The 25,072-nt window shown below is 43.3% G+C and overlaps 1 protein-coding gene across 13 annotated transcripts in view; it reads right to left on the bottom strand.

Annotated features, from left to right (window-relative positions):
* RC3H1 (ring finger and CCCH-type domains 1) overlaps positions 1-25,072 on the bottom strand; it is a 710,644-nt gene that overhangs the window by 673,828 nt on the left and 11,744 nt on the right. For 4 of the 13 annotated variants that reach the window (XM_085601578.1, XM_085601571.1, XM_085601574.1 and 1 more), the window contains exon 1: positions 1,636-1,744. The exons of the other annotated variants lie outside the window; for them this stretch is intronic. The gene's annotated coding sequence lies outside the window, so the exon portion shown is untranslated. Of the gene's footprint in view, positions 1-1,635; positions 1,745-25,072 lie in introns of those variants that run through there. 13 annotated transcript variants of the gene reach the window in all.

Below are 25,072 nucleotides of genomic sequence, written 5' to 3' on the forward strand. Positions count from 1 at the left end.
AACACTGGCAGAACAAATTCCACCAAGTACTTGGTCGTCACTCAAAGAAGATAAAGCAAACACTGGAACTCAAGGATGCAAGGAAAGCAACCCCGAGTCAAACTCTGTAAAGTAGGGAGACGGACACCCACCAAACTGCAGAATGAAGGGCAATCAATCAACAATAAGCCCAAGAAAAATATACCAAACCATCAAACTTAGAAATAAGCCAGAAACCAGTCCGGTTGAACCAAACTCAACACATTCAAAGAAAATTAGAGCTACCCAATCAAACTTCTACAAATGCCATACAAACAAACCCAAACAGACTCCAGGAAAGGCAACTGAGTCCGGCCCCTGAATCCACTCCTGCTCATCTCGCCCTTAACTCCGACACTTTTGCTACCTCTGCGGTTCTCACCCTCCCTAGCAACCAGACGCTTAGATTTGACTGCCCACCAAGCAGAATCATTTTGTATGGTAATATACAAAGACGCTTTAGGGCCATCACTTTACCTCCCACACTCCTTCCTCATTTGTTGAACTTGTTTTCAGTGCATCCCCAGTCTACTCTTAGTGTTTTGTGGCGACATTATAGAGGGTAAAGTGCTATATAACTAGCAATTATAAAAAAAAATTCAAAACTCCGTCCACTCGGATATTTAATAAGACGTCCAAATGATCCAATGAGAGGTTCAAGAAGGCCAAACAACTTAAGTCATTCAGAGGGGTGCATGGAATCCACTACTCTACTTTCAGACAGCCGGGAACTGCACAAACTCTAGGCATTCCCCCGGAGCCTGCGGCCAGTAAACTCCGCTTTTTTCAGCCATGACTGCACTACCACCCAACTCACTTCAGGTAATCTACTTCATAAGAAACAAGCCTGCTGGTGTCCAGCTGTGCAGAGCACAGCCTCTTACTCTTGTCCTGCGGTGCACAACACCTATTTCCTATGGACTGTTTTCCTATTTACATTTGCCAATGATTATTTGTGGCCTGCTGAGTAAATCACTAAGCCAGCACTTGCCCGGCTGTGCAAATCAAATCTTTGCGAGTGGCCCATACTGTAAGTTTCCCATCCTCAGCCACTGTGTGCTGATGCGCCCAGTCTGTGCGAGTACCTTTCCCACGGACATAAAAATAAATCCTGATCCCCGAAGTGAATTACCTGTTGTGTCTCCTAACTGTTGGTATTGTTAAACATTCAGAATTAAAAGGCCACGCAGACTACGGAAAATTAAAGCTGCGAGTTGCAGTTTTACTCGGATCTCGGGGTATGTTTGCAGCAAAACGGTACCCTTCTGGCCTAATGCGAACATGTTTCTAGAGGTTCTCAATCTGCCGAGCACACAAACACACGTATGGCGCGTGTTCGCTTCGGGAAAGATCGTAAGGATAAAGACAAAATATTAAATCTAAACTGCAAACAATGGAAACAGTTGGGCAGCTCCACACAGATGTACACACGGGAAAACCCACCAAAATACCAACACTAAGGCCCCTTGGGCTGGTGCGAATGGTGGGGGCCCACAACTCGCGAACTAATGAGGAAATAACCTTTCAACAATAGGACGCAAAAAGTACAAATCTTTTCGGTGCTTCACCTCAGGCCAGAGTATGCCCAGGAGGGCAGGTGCCGACCAAACACCTTACCTTTTCAGGTGTGCCACTGTGAGTGGAGGCCCCTTCGGGAGGCCGGGGCATCCTCTTGTTTTGGTCGCTCGGTACACTGCAGTAACCAGGGGCGCGCTTGGCTGAGATTTCCGCTTCCTCATTCTTTGCTTGACTGACTGGGTCCCCGCCTTCCTGCCGCTCGAGCTCTCGGGAGGGCGTGCCCCTCTTTCGGGTGCGCTTAAGAGCAGAACCGAAAGCGGTGCGCCTGGGTTGTGGCTGCGGTTTTAGAAGCGCTTTAGGCGGTGTGATACGCGGGAAAGGGTTGCAGAGGTGGAAGTAAATGTCCGGGGGAAGGAGGTGGCAATGACGGAATAGAGCACAAATGAAGGGCTGGAGAAAAAGTAGTTGAGAGGGCAACTAGGGGAAGGAATTGTGAATACAATTCTCTTCCTCAAAGCCCAGACCTCACCAATCACTAGCTGGCTGATAAGCAGTGGCCTTGCAGCGCAACCTAAGGAGGTTGGACAGAGGCAGATTCAGCCGGGCAACAGCCGAACCAACTACACTCGCTGCCGTACGATAAGCTAGCTATCTTCACAAACAAAAATCCAACATTGGCAGTTACTGTACAGGATTCCCTCGCACAAAACCGGTAAGAGGATGACAGAAACAGCGGTGCAATACTGCACTACAGAAGTAGTGTTACAAGCTACACACCCACAGAACATTACCTCGTTTTCAAGTTTAAGAGTTCTCGAATCAGATAGTCTCCGGGGTGGGATGAAAAAAAAATCAGTTTTAGTCAGAGCAATTGTATGGGGGAGAGACTTAACCAGCTCAAAGGGGCATTGTACATTCCCAGGGAATAAATCACAGCTTATTGGTGCACTGCGTCCCGTTCTGAAGTCCATGGGTCATGCGCTTTGCTTCAGATCTTCCAAACCACGCAGATTCTCCATGTATCACACAAAATAATAACTCGACACAGTCACCCAGTGAAAAGACAAGATCACACGGTAAGCACAGATTGAGCTAGAAAGCCCTACATGGGCCACTTCGTGTGTTGGAGGCTCTGGGCCCTTCGAGTCGTAGCAGGGTTTTGCATTTTTCTCAGGTCACTGGAGGCAGGATAACAAATCTGTTTTTGTATGTTGACAGGGGTATACGGTAGGCACCTTAAGCAACGACAGGCATCAAGCCCCAATCCACTCTCCGTTGCCCAGCCCCTAAATTGCCCCTCCAAGTCTTTTTAGGCAGCGAGCTGAACACCTTACCTTTTCACACAGAGGAAAACGGTTTTCAGGTTGACAAATCTGTGGTTTCCAGTTGGAAGTGGTCTTGTCTTCTAGATCATGGTGTTAAACGCTCATAGCCTCACCTGAAGTATTATAGCCAGTTCTCAACGTCTCTCGTCTTAAAATTACATCTTTTGTTTAATGTTTAGATCTTCTGGAGGCCAACCATGGTGCACTGTGTTCTTAAAGTCAAAGTATAAGTGTCTGTTGATGGGCGAGTTTGTGTGCGATAGGATGGTTAGGCTGCAGAGTTAACAAGTGAATGGTCAATGACTAATGTATGAAGAACAGAAGGTGAATTAAGAAGGTAAAAGGTAAGTGAAGGCTGAACAAAGAAGGTAGATCGCCAGGCAGGTGGTGTGAAAGAAGAAAGGAGGGTGACAATGTAACAACGGGAAGAAAGATGGATAATGGAAATGTGGTGGGAGGTTGTCAACAGCTCAGAAAAGAGGAGCTTGGCAATAGTGGATCACTGGAATCAAGGTAGTGGCACTAAAAGCTGGAAAGAGCAGCTACTAAAAGAATGGGCAACGGAATGCCAAAAGCAAAAGGGAGGATACAAGCATGTATCAACAATGGCAGGTGGATGCAATCATGATAGGGAGCCACAACAATCCGTATCCTTCTGATGGAGCGGGTAATACATTTTGTATACCCCCCCATTCAGCATGTTTATACTAATTAGAATAATCTATTATTTGTAATACTATTAATGTGTTTGCGTGAAGATTAACCAACATTACTAATATACGAAATATACATGGGATTTGCATTTTGCACGGCTAAAATAATTTGTAATTAACATATGTACGCATACCAATACTAAGAAAAATAGAATATCGCATGATATATGTTGCTTTTGTGACGTTATCGTAATGTCGCAGCAGATTAGATCAATGGGTGAATATGAACGCTTTATATGTCGCCATACGCTAGATAATTACAAGCACATAGGGGAATTAGTGAGGGTTCAACATTTTATTCATTATTTCTATGTATTAATTACTTTTTTGTGTTTGTTTCGCGTAAATTGTCCTTTGGGCTTAAAACCAAGATGGCCGCTAATCTGACACGACGAGATGGCAACCATTCCACGAGGTGTCGGGCGAAGTGCGCCTGTGCCAACAACATGTACCAGTGGCCTCGACATGACCCTAGACTCGATGTGCCCAAGCAAGGTCACGACGGGAAGCCTGCCAAATATTTTGACAAAGGACTTGTACAAAAACCGGATGGAACATGTATAGTGACATAACCTCCTGAACTGTGTGAAACCTCACCGGACGATCCCAACCAACTAATGGGATAAGCCCAAATTTTTTAAAATGTATCTTCTTGTTCTTAATTTAATTATAAAATGACATTAGAATAGAGAGGATTTGGCTTGCTGGTCTTGCTCGTACTTTCACTTTTGCTGACGGAGACGACGGTGACGCTACATGACGGCTGCATTCCTGAATCTTTGACAGACTGAATTGCTGCCCAATTTCTTGATGAACTAAGGACTTCCTAAAATCTATGGGCACTGATCGATGCTTGCACGTCTCTGGTCCTTGACCCAATCTTTGGGACTGTAGCGTGCTGACGACTAAATTTGATGACTTAGAGGACGACCGATAGCCAGAATAGGTAAATATGGTGTTCTATGATTTGCGTAATGATTAATAAATTTACTAGAGGGAACTAAAATTCTTGCATCAATTAGATAAACAAAAATATTGATTAACAAGAAAATGTGTTTGGTCGTTTATTGAAAGAGGATAGATCAGGATCTTTGAGTATGTTTTAGCGAGACTAAATCATCAATACCAATCCAACTAATTGATCCAGTGATCACGTGGGAGGAGTATCTTAATGTTCAGGTTTACGAAGTGTAGAGATAAGGATATTAGTGCATAGAAGTGTAAATAATTTTCTCTCTATAGGTTATAAGTTATTCCTTTCATGTCAGCGCTTGAACACTCATTTCTCCTGCAAGTGCAGACCAGTGAGAAGCGAAGTGTGAATGTTGGTGTTATGGGCCCCACCAATGATTGTAGAAGGGAATGTGTTAATGTGATATTTGGTCTGTGATGAAGGGAGGTTATTAGGTACAGAGTTTTGTCCTGATTCCCGTTACCCAGGTTTCCACGCTGCAACACTTCCTGCAAAGTCTTATTTCCATAGCCACTGCACACACCCATCATTTTAAACAACGGAGACCTCGCCCGCCAGGGGTAAGCTGTCGGGTATGCGGCATTCAGAAGGCTTCACACATCCCTGTTTGGGGTGACACAGAGCAGCAGCCTCAGCACGAATTCTCCTTTGGTAATCTTTATAGGCTCACTCGTAACAGGTACAGTCAGTCTAATATATCCAAAACAATATTTGCTTTACTTCAAATAGGATATGGTGGTAATAACTAGCTGCTGCAAATCTCCGTCGGTATCCAAAATACAATATGCAAGGCCCCTCAATCTTTAACTGCCCAATAGTATGCTCATTGTTAGAGTATAAGTTTACACTTGGAATATCTGGTATGTTTTGCAACACAATTACAAACTGCAGTGCCATGCACTTTCCACAATCCCATCTCTGGGATAAAATCTCATGCTTTTCTCAAGCTAAAACTTGCATGCAGCTCCTCCCCTCCACGGTACCACTGGCAAGATCGTGCCCATCAGCAAAACACACAAGATGATGGACGGAATGTTGCACATTGGCAAAACATTCACCCGCAGTCACAGATCTGGGTTTAATCCATCGTTATTTTGCTCACCACGCCACCCCAGTTCATATATGGCCATATGATCGTGCCCATAACACCTCTACTGTGCACTGGTTGGTCTTGTCCAGGTTTGTGGGAGAAGAAAGAAAAAAGTTTGCATAACTAAAATTAGTAGGAGTCTGCTGCCAACACTGCAGAATACCAAAGCTGCCTAGCCTGGATTCGATTCCATGACTGTCTTCCGTCACCCTACAATTATTCCCTTAATCTCATTCTTACATTTTTTTTTTTTTATTCACGATTTCTTCCAGTCACTGTCTTTCTGCCTTTCTCTTGCTTCTTTGTGGCATCTCGCTTCTTGCTCTTTGTCAAAGGTGATAATGAAAAGTAAAACTAGCCCCCAAACGAGTACCAATGCCCACCACTTCCACAAAGTAGGCAATGCATACACTTTACTACATAACGCAGTGGCATTAATTTAATCAACATCTGAAGAATGAAGCTGTGCAAGAATTTAAACTTATGCTGCATACATAGAATGCAGAAGCCACCATATCAATTGCCAGGATCACAAGTGGTGACCTGCAGGTTACATAAGTGTCCCCACAAGAGCTGAATGAACCAACTGAGCCATCATGCTAGGATCGAAATCGGTAATCTGCAGGTTACTGGCACTGTCCTGCAAGAAGCAAACTAATACTGGTACAGAACTGCATGGCTCCGACAACCTGTTGCGTTTTTTGGGGGGGGTTTGCATTGGCAAAGCCAATAGGTCTGGAATTGGCTGCCAGCCTTCTGGTAAATATTTTGTATCCTTTCTTGCAAAACTTTGTTTGGAAATATGCCAAGCACTCAATCTAAAAAAAAAAATAACAAAAAATAATTTGCTAGAGGCAAAAACATTTTTTTCCCGGCTTAAAATAAATGAATTTAAAAAAAAAAAAAAAAATCACAATTAAATAAACACATTACCATAGTACGCCCTGGCACTGAAGGAAACTAGTTTGAGGGGGTATGTGTTCCTTGTAAAAACTGCAAAATGCCGTAAGTCATAGTGAGGTCATCCAATGGCTGAAGTTGGCTGATACGTAGCACCTTAATGCATACGGGAGTGGGAGGGAAAACAAGCCTTGGCGAAGCCAACAGGTTTAGGCTATGCAAGACCTATTGGCATTGTCAATAGTTTTTAAAGAAGTAGTACAGCACCGCGGGCTTCTGTGCAGTATGGCTTAAAGGAAATAAAAACAAAGCACTATGGTGCGGCCAGCTTTGACTGCTACACAGCGCTTAGTTGTTATTTATTTTAATACAGGTTACACAGCAGCCTGTGCCGCTGTGCAATATGCCTTAAATCAGAACGGGGGGGGGGGGTAAATCAAACATCTCTGCCGGTGGGAGGATGTGGCGTAACGGTCAGAGCTGCTCACTGGGGAACCAGATTCGAGTTTCAGCATCTGCTCAACATTCTGTGATTCTGGGTAAATCACTTAATCTTCCAGTGTCTAAAAAACAAAAATGAATGTGTCCCTGTGTAATGTAACTAGTGCTCAGATAAGCGCTACAATACCTTTGGGAGGAGTTAGTGCTGTATAAACCTGGAGAAAAAAAAGGCTACAAGATGGAGGGTGGGAAATAAAGGCAGAAGGGTGAGTAGGTTAAAAAGAATTATGGGGAGGGGTAGAAGGTGGAGGGGGTGCAGAAAAGTAAAAAAAAAAAAAGGTTCAGAAGGGAGTCTGCAGCTAGTGGAAGGACACTAGTCACAGGAAGCAGTACTTGGTCCATGCTCCACGGTAAGAACAAGAAGACAGAAGCCCTGGAGAAAGCCTACGGCGAGGAGGAGGCATCATCTAACAGGAAGCAAAGAAACAAGAGTTAAGTGGGAGCTTACCAATGGTATGCCATGGGCGCATTCTAAGCCCCCTTTTAAGATATTTTTTTTCTTAACAAAAGATTTTGTAAGCACTGTGCAGGTGAAACCTAAAAAGAACCTAGGCTGCATCCGTGATTACGCCCTTTCTCTCGTTAATGCAGGTATCCAAACCACAAAAAAATATTAAACGTAGAACATATGAGCACCAATATAAAATCTAAAAGGGTGTGTTCCATCTTGAATTTTGCCAGGTTTAACACAGAACATGCATGTAAGAATCTAAACCTAGCTCTGCCCTTTCTTTGACTCACTGAAGAATTTTTGTGACTGGAGAACTAGCTATGTGGGATCCCAACACCTTTTTTTTTGTTGCCAATATGTATAGTTGTCCTAACCTAGGTGTTGAGTATTTATGCTGGTCCAGAAACTCCGAAGTAGCGTCTGTTAAATCAGAGGAATGTTTCCAAGTTCATGTTTAGAAGGTGTTGCTTTTGAAAAGTACCACTCAATATAGTGCTATCGTACAATGTACTAAATTTAAACTTCTGTATTTAATACTTTATAAAACAAAATCTTCATCATATTTTGAACATAATTTGATGTACAATATGGTGCTGGAATGGTGTTGCGACCAGAGGCTACCTCCCTGCTCTGCCACTCTGGGACCTGCTGGCTGTCCTGTATGCAAATCCACAGCCCCTCTAGGAGCATAAAGACATGCTCTTAAAAGGCCAACAATGTGGGCTACTACTGTAGAGGGGGAAAACTGGAGCTATAGCACGAGATGGTCCCTGGTTGCAGCTCTATACTTTAAAGCTGTGGCTGTTTAATGTTCGGAGGTTGCACCGCAGGGAAAGCACATGCCTATTTAACGTGGATCAAAGACTCTTTGGTGAGGAGTGTATGAGCACATGTGTCTGCGTGTTGAGGAGTAAGGGAGGGGACAGAGGCGGTATGGTTGGCTGTGGAAAGAGATGTCACTCACTGCACGGCCTTCTAGCCGCTGAACATTCAAATGTAGTTGTTATGCAGCACGCCGGTTTAAATACAGAGTCAAAGGAGATGAAGCTGGCAACGTACAGCCATACTGTACAAAACCCATGCTACGCTAGTAGAGCCCAGGCTAAAGCAAGCCCTTTGTCCATATTGGCGTTTTCCTGGCACTGCCTACTGGTGGCTCGTAACGTCACCCGAGTTCCTATACCAGCCATGATGCGGCTCGCTCTGTTTAAAGCTTCCTGTTCCCCAAACAAGTTATGATTCCATCTTTTCTGATTTCAAAAACCTTATCAGATTTTATAATAAAACCGTAAGCAAGAAGGCAACATAAATACATAAAGATGATACTACCTCAATAAATGTGCGCAGACGGGATGCAAAAAAATAATTGATAATAGTCATGTCCGTCTTATAAATTAATTCATAGTCTTTTTTATTGATCAGTCAATCCATGGAATTAGGAACGTTTATGTATAAGTTTATTGAATGGCAATAATAAAATAAAAAATGAGTAGGCAAACATTACATATAACAATTTAACATAATAATAATAATAATAATAATAATAATAATAATAATAAGACTACATTAAGGATACTCATCGCAAAACTAATTCCTGGTAAAACAATCTGTACTACAGCATAACCATAGAGTGCTGTCCTGGAGTGTGTTGCTTTTAACACCATCATTACTATTATTAGCTCCCTAATGCATGGAGTAAATTAGAAGGGGCGTCGGTCACAGGGGTTTCGCGTTAGCCATAAAACTGTCTAGTGTGGACCAAATTGCTCTCGATTTTGCTTTCCAGTGGGTGGTTGGAAGTGAAATGTTATCAGCACCTCTAATGAAAGAGATCCAGTTCCGCTAGACTGTTGATGTAAGAGTAGCTGTATTTTTCCAATTATTATGGATGAGTTTACACACTGAGTAAAAGATCTGATAAATGTCCATCTTTCTCCTTTTTTTGGTGTGAATCGAAGGAACACGAGTTGTCTTCGGGTGTGAATTAAAAAATGTGTGTGCTGATTAACTCAAATATGTCCTCCCAATATTTTGCTACAGATAGGCAGTAAAAGATAATATACGAGAGGTCACCAACCCATTAGTTACAGTTCCAACATGTGGGCGTTTTTCCTAGTTTCAGTTTATGTAGTAGAGCTGGAGTCCCAAAAGTTCTGTGTATCAACATAAATTTAGTTTGGGCCAGGACTGGTGTACTCGTATACAAAGGGGGGCAGGGAAGGTCGGATTTTGGTTCAGTGCTTGGTGCTCTCAGGTGCCAATCTGTCCCTAGTCCATTTTTCACGAATGCCATTTGGGGGATGTTGGACTTGAATAATCGTATATTCTGGAGATCTCATGACCCGCTTTGATGAGCTTACTAACGAACTGAGGCAATGATGGTGTTTTATCCATGTAGGTTAGTTTCTGAATGTAGGATTGGAGTTTGAAAGTTCTAGAAATCTAAACTGGATAGGGAGTGTGTGTGTGTATGTATTGTAAGTTCACAAAAGGTTAGCTGGAGTTTGTTTGAACGTAACTGGATGATAGTGAAGATTATTTGCAAAGCCAACTCCTGTCACTGGATCAGAAGATCATACAATTTGAACCTAGGGTTGTTGTATAAGGAAGCTAGGTTAGATGTGCACATTTTGTTTTCTAAGAGAGAGTCAATTTATAGTACAGCCTCCTTCATGTAGTTTATAATATAGTTTGAGTGTTACAAGATATCCTTTCCCTTTGAGATGAAGATCAGATTCCCATAAGGTAGAACAGAAGTTTCGATTTCCAACCAAACTGGTGGGTAGTCCCCACTTCGGTTTAGCCGGTGAGTACCCGGTTTAAATAGAAAAGCAGTTTGATAAGCTTTAAAATTAGGTAAATTGACTCCTCCAGGGTTTTTGGTAGTCTCAGTTTTTTTAATGAGATTTTAGGCTTCTTCGCTTGCCAGAGGAAGTTATTAATGAGACGGTCTATTTTCCTCAAAAAGCCGGAGGGCGAGTTGTTGCATACTGATTAAGTTATTTACAATGGTCACAATCATAATTTTCACTGTCTCTATCCTTCACCACCATGTTAAATGTTTAGGTGACCAGCCATCTGACAAATCAGTTCCTTTTCTGATAGTCCGTGTTTTTTTTGTGACTAAGCGAGCTGTGATATTGTTGGACAATTCTAGCCTAAGGTATTTAATGTGATTGCCAGGCAAGGCCTGAGTCGCCCAATAACTCTTTGGAGCCTATATTATTTAATAAGATGACCTCAGACTTGTCTTCGTTGAGGGTGCAGCCTGAGATTTTAGCAAATTCAGCGATGGAATACATTCCTGGGATGGACTGGCCAGCTTCCTCTGTGACTGTCAAAATATCGTCTGCATATGCAGCCATCTTAACTGTTGTTTTTCCAAATCTGATTCCTGTAATGTTTTAGTGGTTTCTAATAATAACTAGAAGTGGTTCAAGTGCCAGGAGAAAGAGAGAAGGGGAAAGCGAGCATCCTTGAAGTGTGCCTTGACACAGCAAAAAAGCTTGAGAGGAAGCCACCGGCTTGGACTCTGGCACTGGGATTAGAGCATAGAGCCATTACCATTCGAATGAAAGAAGCGCCACTGTTAAATTTGCTTAACTATGCGTTAAAGAATCTACTGCATTCGACGCATAAACATAGCTACATAAAAATTTACCCCCATTTTTGAACAATTTGGATGCAATACATTTCCTTTTCATGTCCACACATGATGATAGCATATCAATTTTAGATGAGTGAAAGATTAAGGTTTTCATCCCGTACATTTCCCCCACGGTATGGCAGCAAGCCACATCTGCACATCCATTGTGTCTAAGAGAAAGAGCTAATTCTTGATTAAGTTTGCATCCTTGTAGGAGGAGATCACATCACCATTTAGTTTACGAGTATAGTCTATAATTGTCTCTCTCTCTCTTCATTGGATGGTTGAAGCCGTTAGTGTTTAGAGAGATTACATTTAGTGATGGCTGTTTATGTTCTATAGTTTAACACTAATATTCGTGCAGTGTCCAGCGATATAAGGGTATGGAGTAGCATGGATGGGAATTTCGGATGTCTATCACCACAGTAGGGCCATATTTGGTTTGAGAGCTGGAATAGTGGTCTTTTATTTTGTGTAAACACTTGTTTATTGTGATGTGCTTCTGAAGCAAACTCCATCTTCTATGCTTACAATTAGTGTAGATGCAGCCGCAAAATAATCAACAAAAGAATTCCTAGAAAGTAGAAGATTAAGCATATAAATAACCAAAAAGCTAACTGTCGAAATCCCAATTTGATCCCTATCCCTCCTACCCCATCGCTCCCCATTTGTCATTTGAGAATGTGGTTATCAGGGGAATTTGTAGCTCACGCTTAGAGTAAGATCAGTAGAATAGGCAGGTTGTGTGAGATGCTACACGTGAAGTAGGATCTATTGTTAAGGAGAGTTAGTCACTAGTGAGGTATCAGGTGTGTCAGCCACAAACGTTTGAGTGGGTCTAGAGAAACTGGTGAGTGTCTAGTGGATACTGGCCAGTGTCATGTGAGTGGCTTAAACTGTCATATAATTTAGTTCAAGATGCACATGTATAGGGGTCACTGCCTCAAGTCTGGTAGATGTTTAATAGACGGCTTAATGTATCTTCTAGAGGTCTTGATCTTGCTATTGATCTCCATGTAAGAGGGCTGAGTGACTGAGGTTGTCCTGTGGATCGGTTTGATTGTGGAGATGTAGTGGAGAGTGATGCATGTTATTCCTCGATCGTGTTGAAGGGTTATGGCAGGATTTTCAAGATGGGGGTTGTGCACTTTTAGACCATGCACGTGGTGGTACTGTAACAGGTTGCTTCCAGAAAGAGGCAGAGAGCACTACTTTGACCATATAACATTAAGAATATCTTTAAAAAATTGTAAGCATTCTGAGCATATTAAACCTCCGTAAAAACATTCAACGAGTTTAAAAGTGGGACTCAACTATCCCTACTGGCTGTTGTTTCATGGACTTAGTACCTCATTGTTGTTCATTAAATATTGAAAATCATTCTAGAGAAAATTAGAACATTGCCCAAGTAGGATAAAACATTGCATCCCTGTTAATGTCAATGTCCTGAGAACTGTGATTTTTCAACTAAGTAGATATTTTAACCTTTCATAAAACATGTATCGGAATCTGGAAAAGTTAGGAACATGTTTAAGGGTCTACGAAAACTTAGAACATAGAACACTGCCCGATTGTCAAGGGCCTTTAATCATTACAGTTGTATTCCTTACAAATTAAAACTCGAACTAGTAGATTTTAAAACGTTCTCTAACTAGGCTTAAAACATGGACGTTGTTTGTGTTGTCAACGACCAGAAATACTACGTTCTAAGAGAATTTTTCAAACCTGGGCAGTTCAATGATTTGGTGTTTCCGGTTTAGCTTTTGGCTGTGTGGTGTCCATCTCAGCTTCTTTTATTTTAGGAATCTCAGCAAACCTCTATGGTCGCTGAAAATATGTATTGCGCTATCTAGGTTGATCCTAGTAGCGCTAGCTAAGGAGAACATATTTTTGCTGTGCAGTCTGTCGCAAGGCTAGAAACCCCTTGCTAGTTTCAACAGTACCCTTTGAGTAGTCCTAGGAGATGTAGATTTTATTGCAATTCCAGTCGATGGATTTATTCTTCCTCATGTGGTCCAGAATCAACTCTACATGTTGATATCTTAATGGTTTGCAAACAATGGGTCTAGTTTTTTTTGTGTGTGAGGGTTTAAAAATAGCAACTATGTACTCTTTCCATCTCCAGTTCTGTGCTAAAATGAATTCCTGTTGATTTGGGAAGCCATGTTTCTATAAACATTTTGTGCATGTTCCGGCAGTGTCATCTGCCCTTTCTGGAACGCCAAATATGTGGAGGCTCCCCCTCCTAGTGCAATCTTCCAATTCTGACATTTGCCTTTGTAGGTTCTGTGAGTTGGACTTAAGCAGAGTGAAATCTTTTTTTACGTTCGTTTGGAAGTCTTCGATGATAACGATCCTGTCTTCCACCTCTGCGACTCCCTTATTTATCGCTGTTATGTCCTACCCAATAGCTACAATGGCATTTTAGCATCTGTGTTCGTATTTGTTGACTTCACCAAGTCATGTACTTAAGCCAGGTTTTTTTCATATAATGTCCATTGTTGCATTAATATCGGTTTTCCCTTTGACTCAGGATTCCAGATTCAGAGGATCAGCTTTAGGTCTCTTATGTGTCTGCTTGGGTGCTATCTTGGCCATGGTGCGTCTTCTTGTTCTTAGGACCAGTGCAGGGATGCTGGGAAATGGTCAAGTTCCATTCAAGGTAGGGAGCAGGTTCTAGTGACCAAAATGTGGCTCTCCAGTATTAATGGTCGCTCTAATCCTCCTTTGTTGCCCTTTGGCTAGATGTTGGGTTGCAGCGGATAGTAGAACACCGTTGCACGGCATTGCTGGAGTCAACCCAGTTTGTCTGCTGTGCAGTTTGCACTGGAATTGCTTTATTTGTTGTTTTACCGGTATGTACTAAAGTATTGGCATATACTCTGCTATTTGCTGGTGATTGTTGTATGGCTGTATAACTGGTTTGTACGGTTGTATTACCGGAGATTAGTGGTAAATGCTGGTATCTACCCCTGCACTGCTCTTTATAGGCTTAAGTGCTCCTTGTACACTACTTCAACTGCGTTCCATTGATTAGATGCACACAGAGTTGTGGGAGAACAAAGGCTACTGAGTTTGAACACCACCCCCCCCCCCCCCCTCAACGGATCCGACAGTGTGCTAGCTAGCAAGCTACAAATCCACTGAGGGTGCTATGCCTGACGCCAGGCTGCAGGGTGTCTGTTATGGCGAGACCCCCAGATGTCTGTGTCTCAATGTGGGTCGTACACGTAGGCTGAAAAGAGAGAAAATGCTCGTTACGCGCAGAGTTCTCGCAGCTGTTTGAGCCCAGTGCCACAGTGTGGAGTAGTATCCCTAGAAATGTAGAAATCGGCACGTGCGTGACATCCTCCCCCCCCCCCCCCCCCCCCAAACTGTCCAGTTCGGGTTTTGAAATGCGTAGGCGACAATTTGACGGGAAGAGAGGCAGTCCTCAGAAAAGGGCAGCAGCAGGTGCCGCTGAGCCGGGAAACAGACGCTCAGCCCTGGAAAGCGCCAAGTCACCATGACTCAGAATGAAGGATGAGTGGCTTTGGCGCGCATCCCCGCCGCAGCCCAGCTCCCGGTTATTTTTAAACCGCCTTTTTAAAGAAACCTTTGGATACGAACCAGCGTGCGCAGGAGCAGCTCCAAGAGCACCCGGCGAACAGAGAGACAATCTGAAGGGGGAAGTGTGTGTGTGTGTGTGTGTGGGGGGGGGGGGGGGGGGGGGGGGTCTTAATGGCGCTCACGAAATACCAATTTCAAACGTTATATCACGACAGCAATGCCTCGAAATCAATTACTAATAGAGGCATTCCTGAAACTCGAGACTGAGCCCTTGCCAGGGAAACCGTTCATTCTCCACGTGTAGGCTGAGAACGGCGCCATGAAGCGGAGGCCTCGAAACAAATGAGATATTTTGCACGGTTCATTTACCTCGGGTTATGAAAGTCTTGGGCTAATTAACCGGGGAAATAATAACGTATAGGATAATAGAAAGGGAAATAAATTAAAAATAGGTATTTGGAGAATATATATTTGTTTACAATATTAACACGAGGGGTGTCATAGTAAATTAATTCAATGTATCAAAATAACTAAAAAGAGAAAAATACCGAGCTAATATCTAGACTAGAGCACGGATTGCTGACTTGCCAAAGTCACCTGGAACCTGGTGGAATGCAGAAGAAACCTACTCAAATTGTCAATGATAAGGTGAGGGCGCAGGCAGCAGCAGTAGGTCAGAAGGGTGCCAGGCCAGGCAGGGTTAGACTTTGAACTTGGGGCCACAAGAAGGCAACACACAAGAGGCTGATGGGCCTTACACAATCCTGGTTGCAAACTTTAATGAATGCTACCCGAGTCTTGCAATAGTAAGGTGACTTTACATGAAGTGGCAAGAGGCACCAGGAAAGTGCTTCTATCATACGACGTCAACATTTTGTGATTTCTGATGTTGCAATTAAGCTAGCAAGGATTAGGCACTGATTTGGCTGCTCTCCTTCCTTCCAGGAAAGGAGGTTTACTCTGGAAACCTAATAGCACGCTGCTCCAATACCTATGCCACCTACCCCATCTCCCAGAAGAAACAAGGGAACGCCTGGAGATGCCACGGCAGAATGAAGTCTTGCATCTCTAGGTGACCTTGCATGTGCAGAATTAAACTGGTTTCCGTTCTTGCTCAATCATCTCTTTTCAACATTTACATTAGGCCATGCTTTCATATTACCTGATGGGTCAAGTATGGAGTGTTACACATCACGTTTCTATGACTGCCCCACCCTGCAAAAACCCACAGCTTTATTTTTAAATCAAATGTTTCCTGGTGCAAGAATGCCTCAAGGTGTTTGCTTCTTCTGTTTTTGTTCTTCGGAATCCATTGCACATGTGATGTTTAGAAATATCAAAGCACTGCTTCTGCTTAGCAACAGCATGTAACACGTCCAACCATAGGTGCGTGTTAGTATCTTGTTTATATGGAAAATAGCAGGCTTGGAGTTTTTTTTCTAAATATATTTTTTGATTGTGTATGACTGGGAAATGCTTGCAGTAAGAAGGAGATCACGTGACCCAGCCTCACATGGAAGTATCCGAGCCACCATAAATACACTGTTCAGCCTGGTTTGATCTATTCTAGTTAATTGAAAAGGACCCAGGAGTGTTGGTGAGGGGGACTAGAATCAGGGGGGGGGGGGGGGGGGGGAGAAGAGGTTGGGCAGCACAGGCCGGTCCTGGTTTACAATCCCTGAAAAGACGTTCATGCAAGAGACAGTGTACCCTTACGGAGATTGACTTTAGAAAGCTACCAAGAGGGCCTCCCAGGTTAGATTGCAAGGTTTCTCAGCTACTGGAATTATATCCGAGCCAAATAAGTCATCCCCTTGAAGTAGTCAATTAACAATAGTGATGGGACCACAGATATCTAGGCCTCCAAGTGAGTTCACAAATTTCAAATAGGTGCCATTGCTTTGAGGAGCTCCCTTGTTGCGGAATGGTTGCAGGTAGGGTGGACGTATGGTCTCTGAGCCAGCTCAACTAAAATACAGGGCGTCCGAGTACCAGAAATGTGTGGGGTGGAGGATAAAAGAACCCACAAAACGTAGGGTTTACAGGTCATCACAAGGAAATTTGATAGAATTTGCCTCCAACATCCCCAGACAGACTTCAAGGTAAACAGGACAAGGAAGGCTTTTCTAGGGGACCCACATATCTACTGATCAGTGTGTGGCACTGGAGGGTTGATGCACAAACCCACATTGTCTGAGGGGTGTAATAGGTTGGAAATTAATAGACCCAAACCGGGACCAAGCCCTGGCATAGATTAACCTCACTGCAATAATGCGAGGTGGAAGTTGTACCACTGGAGTAGTCAGACCAAACCATGGTACTGGAGGCCCTAGTCCCATTAGAGGAAGAAAAGAAAAATGTAGTAGTAGAGATACCAATAATCATTCAGGCTTCATATGCCCAATATCACATGAAAACACATGGAATTTGGTGAATTTTTTTTCAAGATAATAATCTCCCACGGAAACAAGAGTAAAAGTCAAATACTGGTGCTAGTTGACTTTTCAGAGGCCACATGGCGATCAAAGGTTGCACCTGGGTGCAACCAATTTGTACTCAAAGCACCTACATTTCATTGTTCTTTAACCAACTACATCATCCCGGGTTGGCAGGGCATGCATGAGGGTCATGTTTCAGGTTAAAAACAAAGATCAAATGTTTGCGGCAAAGACGGATGGACCCCCCCCCCCCCCTCTCCAAACCACAGCTAATGTACAAGTTTAATCAAAGAATGGAATAGTGTAACCTCAAACATGTGCTGACACTTTTGTGGGCAAATGCACCAGTGATAGAATAATTCAAGATATATCCGGATTGAGTTTGCCGGTTCCGGGTTCAAATGTACACAAAGGAAAAGTAGAGCAACTTTAAAATGAAACAAACAACCTAAAAATGGTTTGGGCCACCAGGAGCAACTTTAAAATGAAACAAACAACCTAAAAATGGTTTGGGCCACCAGGAGGTTTCCTAATAAAGATACACACAGTAAATGCTTGCTTAGTATTAAAGTTACAGTGACATGTAGAAGCCACTTACAGCTTGTCAAGACATCAGGCCGCTGATCTCCACTCGATTGTAAAGTTAAAATTCCTCTATTCTTAAATGTACACAGTGCAGATGAAAGGGTCTAGTGAATATATGAACAGGAGGGCCCTTCAAGTCTCTGATGGACTCCATAGGAGAATGATGTAAATCGGTCTGGTGTGTCATTAATAAAGTTTATCACGCAGTGCCTGCAGTTCACGGTTGCAATCTGAAGAATAGAGACGCGCACTACAGAGCTCAGTGTGTGCTGTGGTCATTTGCATGCTACTGGTCTAGGGAGGACGTTACAGCTGGCGACGAATAGGGGATAAGAGCCCTAAAGAAACAAGCCTGCTCTTCCCGAGAGTTTGCAGAGGTCCAGCACGTGTCACGTGTGCCTCAGTGGAAGTGAAGCAGGCCTCAGTTGGTGTATGTGGAGTCCAAGTGCCACTCCAGCAAGCACAAGATTTTCGAAGAAGGCAAAGTCCCTACGGAAAGGCATACTCACAGTTGGCCAGGAATCTGCCGGTAAGGCCGAAAGGAGGAGTTACTGCTCCACAACGTACCACAGAGACTTCATATGTACAGAACGATGGTGCTAAAGGTGGCAACAACCACACAGAAGCACTGAAGGCAGTGACTTGCAAATGCATGCCAAAAGCAGAAGCAACGAGGCATTAAAAACCCATAAAGACAGTGAGATCCAGGTGTGAAGAACACAACTGTACTCATCAGGGAGAACTTTGGAAGAGTCGTACGACATCGAGACTAGTCTTGGTCGATGACCAGTGCGTGCAAAGTAGCAAGTAGCATCCGCAATGATTCAAGTGAACGCACAGGGGTTACGCACATGAGCTGGTGATACTTAAAAGCAACCACCGAGGTTGCCATTTGCGCTCAGCACAAACACTTCAAGATTTTAAAGGGTCTCAATGGCTGCCGAGACGAGTGCCAAATATGGTGCCGCTGCCTTCCTGAAACCACGGCTTTCATTTGATACCACTAAAACAGAATATTGGCACCAAATGGACTGCACCAGGACCCAAAAAATCCACTTGCCCACTCACTACTGCGAGCCATATTTAATCAGGACAAGCTATTTTTAAGGCCTACTCGCCCGTTCTGGCGAGCTGACAACAGGTGTTTTGTTTGCTCACAAAGTGAAGGAGCAATAAAGATGCATTTAAAACTTATCTTGTCACATTTGCTAGGCTTTCAGAGAGGTCAAAAGTCAGTTTGCCGTATTAAATTTACTTTTCTTTCTGTGATGATCGAAGTTGGAGGAGTTTTTAAAGTGAACTGTGCAACAATCACACTGTGCAAAGCATGTGAAATGAAAGGCTGTAAGATTGCAGGATTTTTTTCTAGCAACACTAAAATAGCTAATAAGCAAACTGTTCAAACATTTCAGATATATTTCACTGGTCATGAAGACACGTTTTTGTAACTGTGGTGAAAGAAGATTTTTATTGGATCAAAACAAAATCAGATCACTTTACTCAATGTGCAAAATTTTAAATATTTTTTGCTGAAACCCAATTTCCAAACATTGTTTATGCGCTATATAGTTTGATCAGTAAAATTACATGTTAACGGGAACGTTTTGTGTCCATTTCAATGTAAAATGTGCTATCTGTAAACGACAGTGCACTTCCACATCATGCTTTAGTAATATATTTATGAAAAGTGAGTACTTAAACATGAGCTGGGAAATATTACTGCTTGTGCCCAGATGACAATGCTATTAGTGAACTAAAAGGCAAGCAATGGATCATGTGTACCCTATATGTAGGCTCGATTCTTATTATACATGGAGCAAATGTTTAGTCTAATAATTAGTCTTTTTGTACAGCAGAAACAGTGAACTTGCATACTTGAAGGTGCTCTCAAGAGATAATAAAACAAGCATTTGCATTGCAATAGGTCTCGCATTTGCGAGGGTTTGAGCTATTGGCATTGTAAATGACAATGCATTTTATTCAAATGTTGGTTTTCAAAACAGATAAATAAATGGCATGGTCATTTACAATGGCAATAGCTTAAACTCTAGCAATTGGGAGACCTATTGCATTGCAAATGCTAGCTTGTAAAAGTGCCCCATGCCGCGCTTTCACTTTAATAGCGGCCGCACCCCTTTCTTTAGTGTCTAAAGAAAGGGGCGCAGCAGCCATTAAAATGAAAGCACAGAATGGGGAGCTTTAAAACAAATAGGAAGAAAAAAAAACAAAAAAAAAAAAAAAAAACACGCGGCCATGTTCGGCGCTGCAAACAAACTAAAGGCGGAGCGTGGCCTGCCTGCAAAAACAGGCAGGAGAAAACCAATTGGTGCTCGGAGGCTGTAATTAAAGCCTACAGAGTAACACATGTAACTGAGCGTGTCCTCATGGGAGGTTGCAAGATGAGACAAGGCGGTACTAAGGAGGGACTACTAAGCCGATTGACCAATGAAAAGCCACAGTTTACAAATGACAGTGACAGGAATCACTTAAAAAGATGGGCGGAGCTTCAAGTCCACACCTGAATACAGCAGGTCACAAAGAGACAGCGCAAAAACTGCCTAGGCAAGACCTAAAAAGACATGCTTAAGGGGAAAGAGGTGTGAGATATGCAGATAGAGGGTTTCATAATTTAGAGGGGAATAAGAGCGTGTCTAAGAGTGAGACTTCAAAACAAAGTAATGTGGGAGAAGGGGGGGGGGTTTCAGGAGTAATGGGACACTGAAGATCTCCACCCCCTTACACAGACCTTAGTAATGTTTGTTTTCACATTCTCGTATTTTCAGACTTCAAAATTTCAACTCTAATCATTCACAATAAAATCAGTGGTCATTCATTTATTTGATACTGCCAACACATGTGCAAAGTCAATAGGTTTGGCTTGTTTAAACATATTGTAATTAAACGAGTCTCCTTAGGTTGGTTGTCTGGATGCAACAACAGAATTCAGTTAGGCACCCACATACTACTCATGCGTCATACTGAGGAGCACAGGTCTAGTTCACATATTCTAAGCCACTCCCGTAATTACTTAGGCCCTCTATCTTAAGGAGGATGCTTAGCTATGCGTCTTTGGCCACGCCCCTTTTAGAGACGCTCCTCCCCCCCTTTTCATCCCACTTAAAGCTCGGACAGCAGAGGCAGCAAGTGAGCCAGCCTCTGCAATTAACGTGACAGACAGACCCCCTGAGAGGCCAGGTCAGCAGTCACGACAGCATAAAGACGCGCAGGCGTGAGCTGTGACTGGCAGTGGAATATCCGGGGATGGCAGCACAAACTTGTCAGCTGCCACTCAAGAGCGCTCAGAACTCTGAAGGCGCTAGAACCAGGGAAGGCGGCAGCGTTAAAGTTGCCCCAGCTTCACACATCTTGCAGGCTATTACTATTGACTGAAATCATATCAGTTTAAATACTCGTATAAAATACTCGGAAAATGAGTCCAGCACCAATGCATTTGTGGGGGCAGGGGTTGTAGTTACGGCTCCCCATAGCACTCAGACGCTAAGAATCAGACAGAATGAGACTTTACGTCAGAGCGCAGGCAAGAGGCTTGCCATGCACGTCCCCCCCCCCTCCGTCCCCCCCAGTGCCAGAGTGGAGGGATGTCCTTGGCTCTGTCCACTGCATTCCTTTTATAAACGTAGGGCCCACTAGCTGCAGGGCAGGGGTGGCTTCCCCATCATTGGATGTGGTGCTCGCCATCTGCCCTCTCGGCCCTACTAGTCAGGCATCTTATTAGAACCACAAACAGGCTTTGGGCTTCAAGGCCCTCCCACCGCATGCCAGGGCAGCGGCCTGTGCAACATGCATCTCAACGATTCCCTGGAATTTTTGTAAAGCGCCCACTCCAACTTTATAGGAGCTTCAAGGTCTTACAGAAAACAGATCAAAAAAGTAAAAAAAATAATTAAAAAAAAAAATAAGCTAATGACCCAGTGCTTCCAGTGTGATTGGGCCAAGTCTCCGGTCACTAACAGCGCAACTTCATGGCGGGTGATTCTTTGACTTCGAGAGCTTAGCAGGGACCGAACCACAAAATGTACCGCTGACTGACATGACAGATGTAATCTCCGCGTGACACGCACCTACCCTGAAACGTCCAGGTCAACAAGACTGCTTTAACAACAAGGAAAAAACGAACGCAAAAAACAAGCGCTCGCCAGTCAGCCACTGTTTATTTTTGCATTACGCTGTCACTTTAAGCGCGATGCAAAAATAAACATGCGGCCTGCTTTCCTTCTGCCATGAAAGGTTTCTTGTCTTAATGGGGCCATGTGTTTGAAACACATGGCCCCATAAAGATAAGAAAGCTTTTACCACAAACGTAAACCAAGTGAGCCAGTCCAACTGGGACGGCTCTAAAAGAGAAAACTGTACGTCACTGGAAGCTCTTTTCCAATGGCTGGCCGCCGTTTAGCATAAACGGTGACGCCAGCCAATGGAAAAGAGGGGCGGGGCTTAAACCCCGCTAGTGAAATCTACCCTAACTCATTAAATCTCGCCAGCGAGACTGCGCATGTCTGCGCAGCCTACGCCAGGCGAGACCTAACAAGGCAGCTCCGTAAGACAAAATATTTGCCTAGGGTCACACAATTTTTGAACAGTTCAAGGGTCAAGTACATTACAGTTAGGTCGAGTAGAGTATTCAAATTACTAGACCTGTGGGGTCTAGTAACATTTTTATGATTTTTCAAGCCCTGAGCATGGATCGAAACAATCAACGATTTTGACTCGCGAGAAGAATTAGATGCCTAAAAGATCAAATACTTGAAGAACCATGCAGGTGACGGAATGAAAGAAAATACCAAAAGCTGATGGATTATCTTACAGGCAATTTAAGGAGGCATTAGAAACAAGTTCAGTCTAATGCCAAATATGGACTACTAAAAGGTACATTTTCAATACGGCAAGAAAAAAAGATGGTGAAACGATGGACGAGTCTGTCAAAAGACTTGATACCCTCATCAACCCTTGCAAGCTCAACAAATTTAATGATGGAGAAGCCATACATCTTACAGTCACTTCGACTCGTTTAGACTAAGTATGCTGAAAGAGATGCTCAGTCTAGAGAAGGTGCTCATGGCTGCGAGAGCAGAGGAACATGCAGATCGACAAGCTGCTGATATGGAAGCTGGAATAGCCCAGAGCGAATCAGCATTAAACATGAAAAGCAAGCAAAGACTCAAGGGCAATAAAGTGATGTCTCAGAGGAAAAAGCAGTTGTGTTTCTGATGTGGATTCTCCTTCCTACACGAAAGTAAATGACCCACCATTAGACAAGTATGCAAATGCTGCAGGAAAGAAAAACATTTCATAAGTTTGCAAAGCAAAAGAGAAACCAACTGCGTCACGCTGAGAAAAAACAATGGGTGCCAGAAAATTACAGAACCACTCTAGCCACACCCACAAGGCCATACAGCAACAATTGAGGAAAGTGGAAACAAAACGAAGTCTATAGTCATCTTCTGAAGTCTCTTCAACGTCATTGTCGAGAGACAGTAAAAAAAGATGGTTGAGCGATGAGGATGTCAACCACTAAACGACGCCCATATGTAGGTTTGGATGCATGCAGAAGAGAGCAAGTCAAGGAGAGATAGCCATGTCAGACAACCAAATTTAGTTGGACCGAGCCCTAAAAAAACACTAAAGGTGACTGGTTGCTCCATACCTATGATCATACAGTGGTGCATCGTTAAAAATCATGCTTCAGAAAAATACAACAAACTGTCTCTGGTGCTCCGTCTCACATCGTAGAAGTTTACGGTATACATGTGGGCTGCCACCACGCCATTGCACAGTCAAGGATCATTTGTAGCAACCATACGACACAAGACCAAATGGCAATTAATGTTCCTCAGGGTACTTTGTCATTTGCATGTTTTACTCCGCTTCAATACAGCTTCTGATATGGGGCTGAGCTCTATCAATTATAACCTGAATGCACATACTTAAAGTGTTAGTACGTTCCCGTTGTTGTTTCATGGACTAGGAAAGCTTAAGACAATGAAAGTGCAACTTCACATTAATGAGGACATATGTCCTGTTCCTCAACAACACTGCTTTACATCTACAGGCAGCAACTGAGAAAGAACTCAAAGCGATCGGGAAGCATGGTATTATTGAACATTCTACTGGTCTGACGCCAAAGTGGAAGTGCCCAAAAAAGTGACGGAGGAGGTGCAACGTGCATTTGTGCTGATGTGCACAAAGCTACCAAGGCAATCGAGAGAGAAAGACCTCCAGGCCCCCACATTGCAGACATGATTACACAGCTGAATGCCACCTTAATCTGAACAAGGGGTGTCATCAACTTGACCTAGAAGAACACTGCAGGTACATTACTACCTTTTTGACCCATGTAGGCTTGTTCAGATATAAAAGACTACTTTTTGGGGGTATCATCAGCTGCAGAGCTTTTTCAGGATGTCCTCTGCTGCATAATACAGCCTGTCACACATCCTTTTAATTACAGTGATATACTGGTATTTGCGCCATTCGAAAGGAACAAGACAAAGCCCTCACACAAGAATGCCATTTACCCGATGACGCGGGTCTCACTTTAAGCGTAGAAAAGTGTGAGTTTCACAAAACAAAACTCAAATTCTTTGGGCATATTTTCTCTGAAAAGGGAGGACACCAGATCCAGCTAAAAGCCGGATCATCCACTTGTCGCCCACAAGATGTGACTATACTGCGCTCTATCCATGGCATGGCCAGTTACTGTTCTAGGTACATTCATGACTTTGCCACAATCAGTACCCCACTGAGAGATTTCACAAAGCGGAACGCTCTGTTCAAGTGGTCACATCAATGTGATCAAAGATTTAAGAAAATAAAAACATGCAATTGAGAACACAACTGAAATTGCCTATTTGATCCAAAATTACATACCCAGATTGTGGTAGATGCAAGTCCGTTGGGGATGGGTGAGATCCATGCCCAGCAAAATGGACACGACAATGCTCAGACACATTGTGGCTTATGCAAGCAGGAGTCTGTCGCAGACCGAACATCCTTATTGCCAACCTGAGAAAGAAAGCCTAGCTGTGGGCTTGTGAACACTTCCATGCATTGCTATACGGAACGCACTTCACCCATGTCCTGATCACCGGGTGTTGCTTACCATTTACGGAAATCCGTAAATCAAGATGTCCCTCGCATCGAGAGGTGGGGAGGTTGCGACTACAAGAGTACGATTGTACTATTATGGATAGTGCCAGGGAAGGATCAAAATCCCGCTATTTTTCACGAGTACCATTGCTGCGTCACAGTACAGCATCTAAAGTGGTTGAGACATATTAACTTCATAGTATCGTCAAGCACACCTGCAGCTCTATCTGTGGAACAAATTCTTGCTGCTACGAAGAC

This window comes from Triturus cristatus, chromosome 4_2 (genome assembly GCF_964204655.1).
Source record: "Triturus cristatus chromosome 4_2, aTriCri1.1, whole genome shotgun sequence".
In the NCBI taxonomy this organism is placed as follows: Eukaryota; Metazoa; Chordata; class Amphibia; order Caudata; family Salamandridae; genus Triturus; species Triturus cristatus.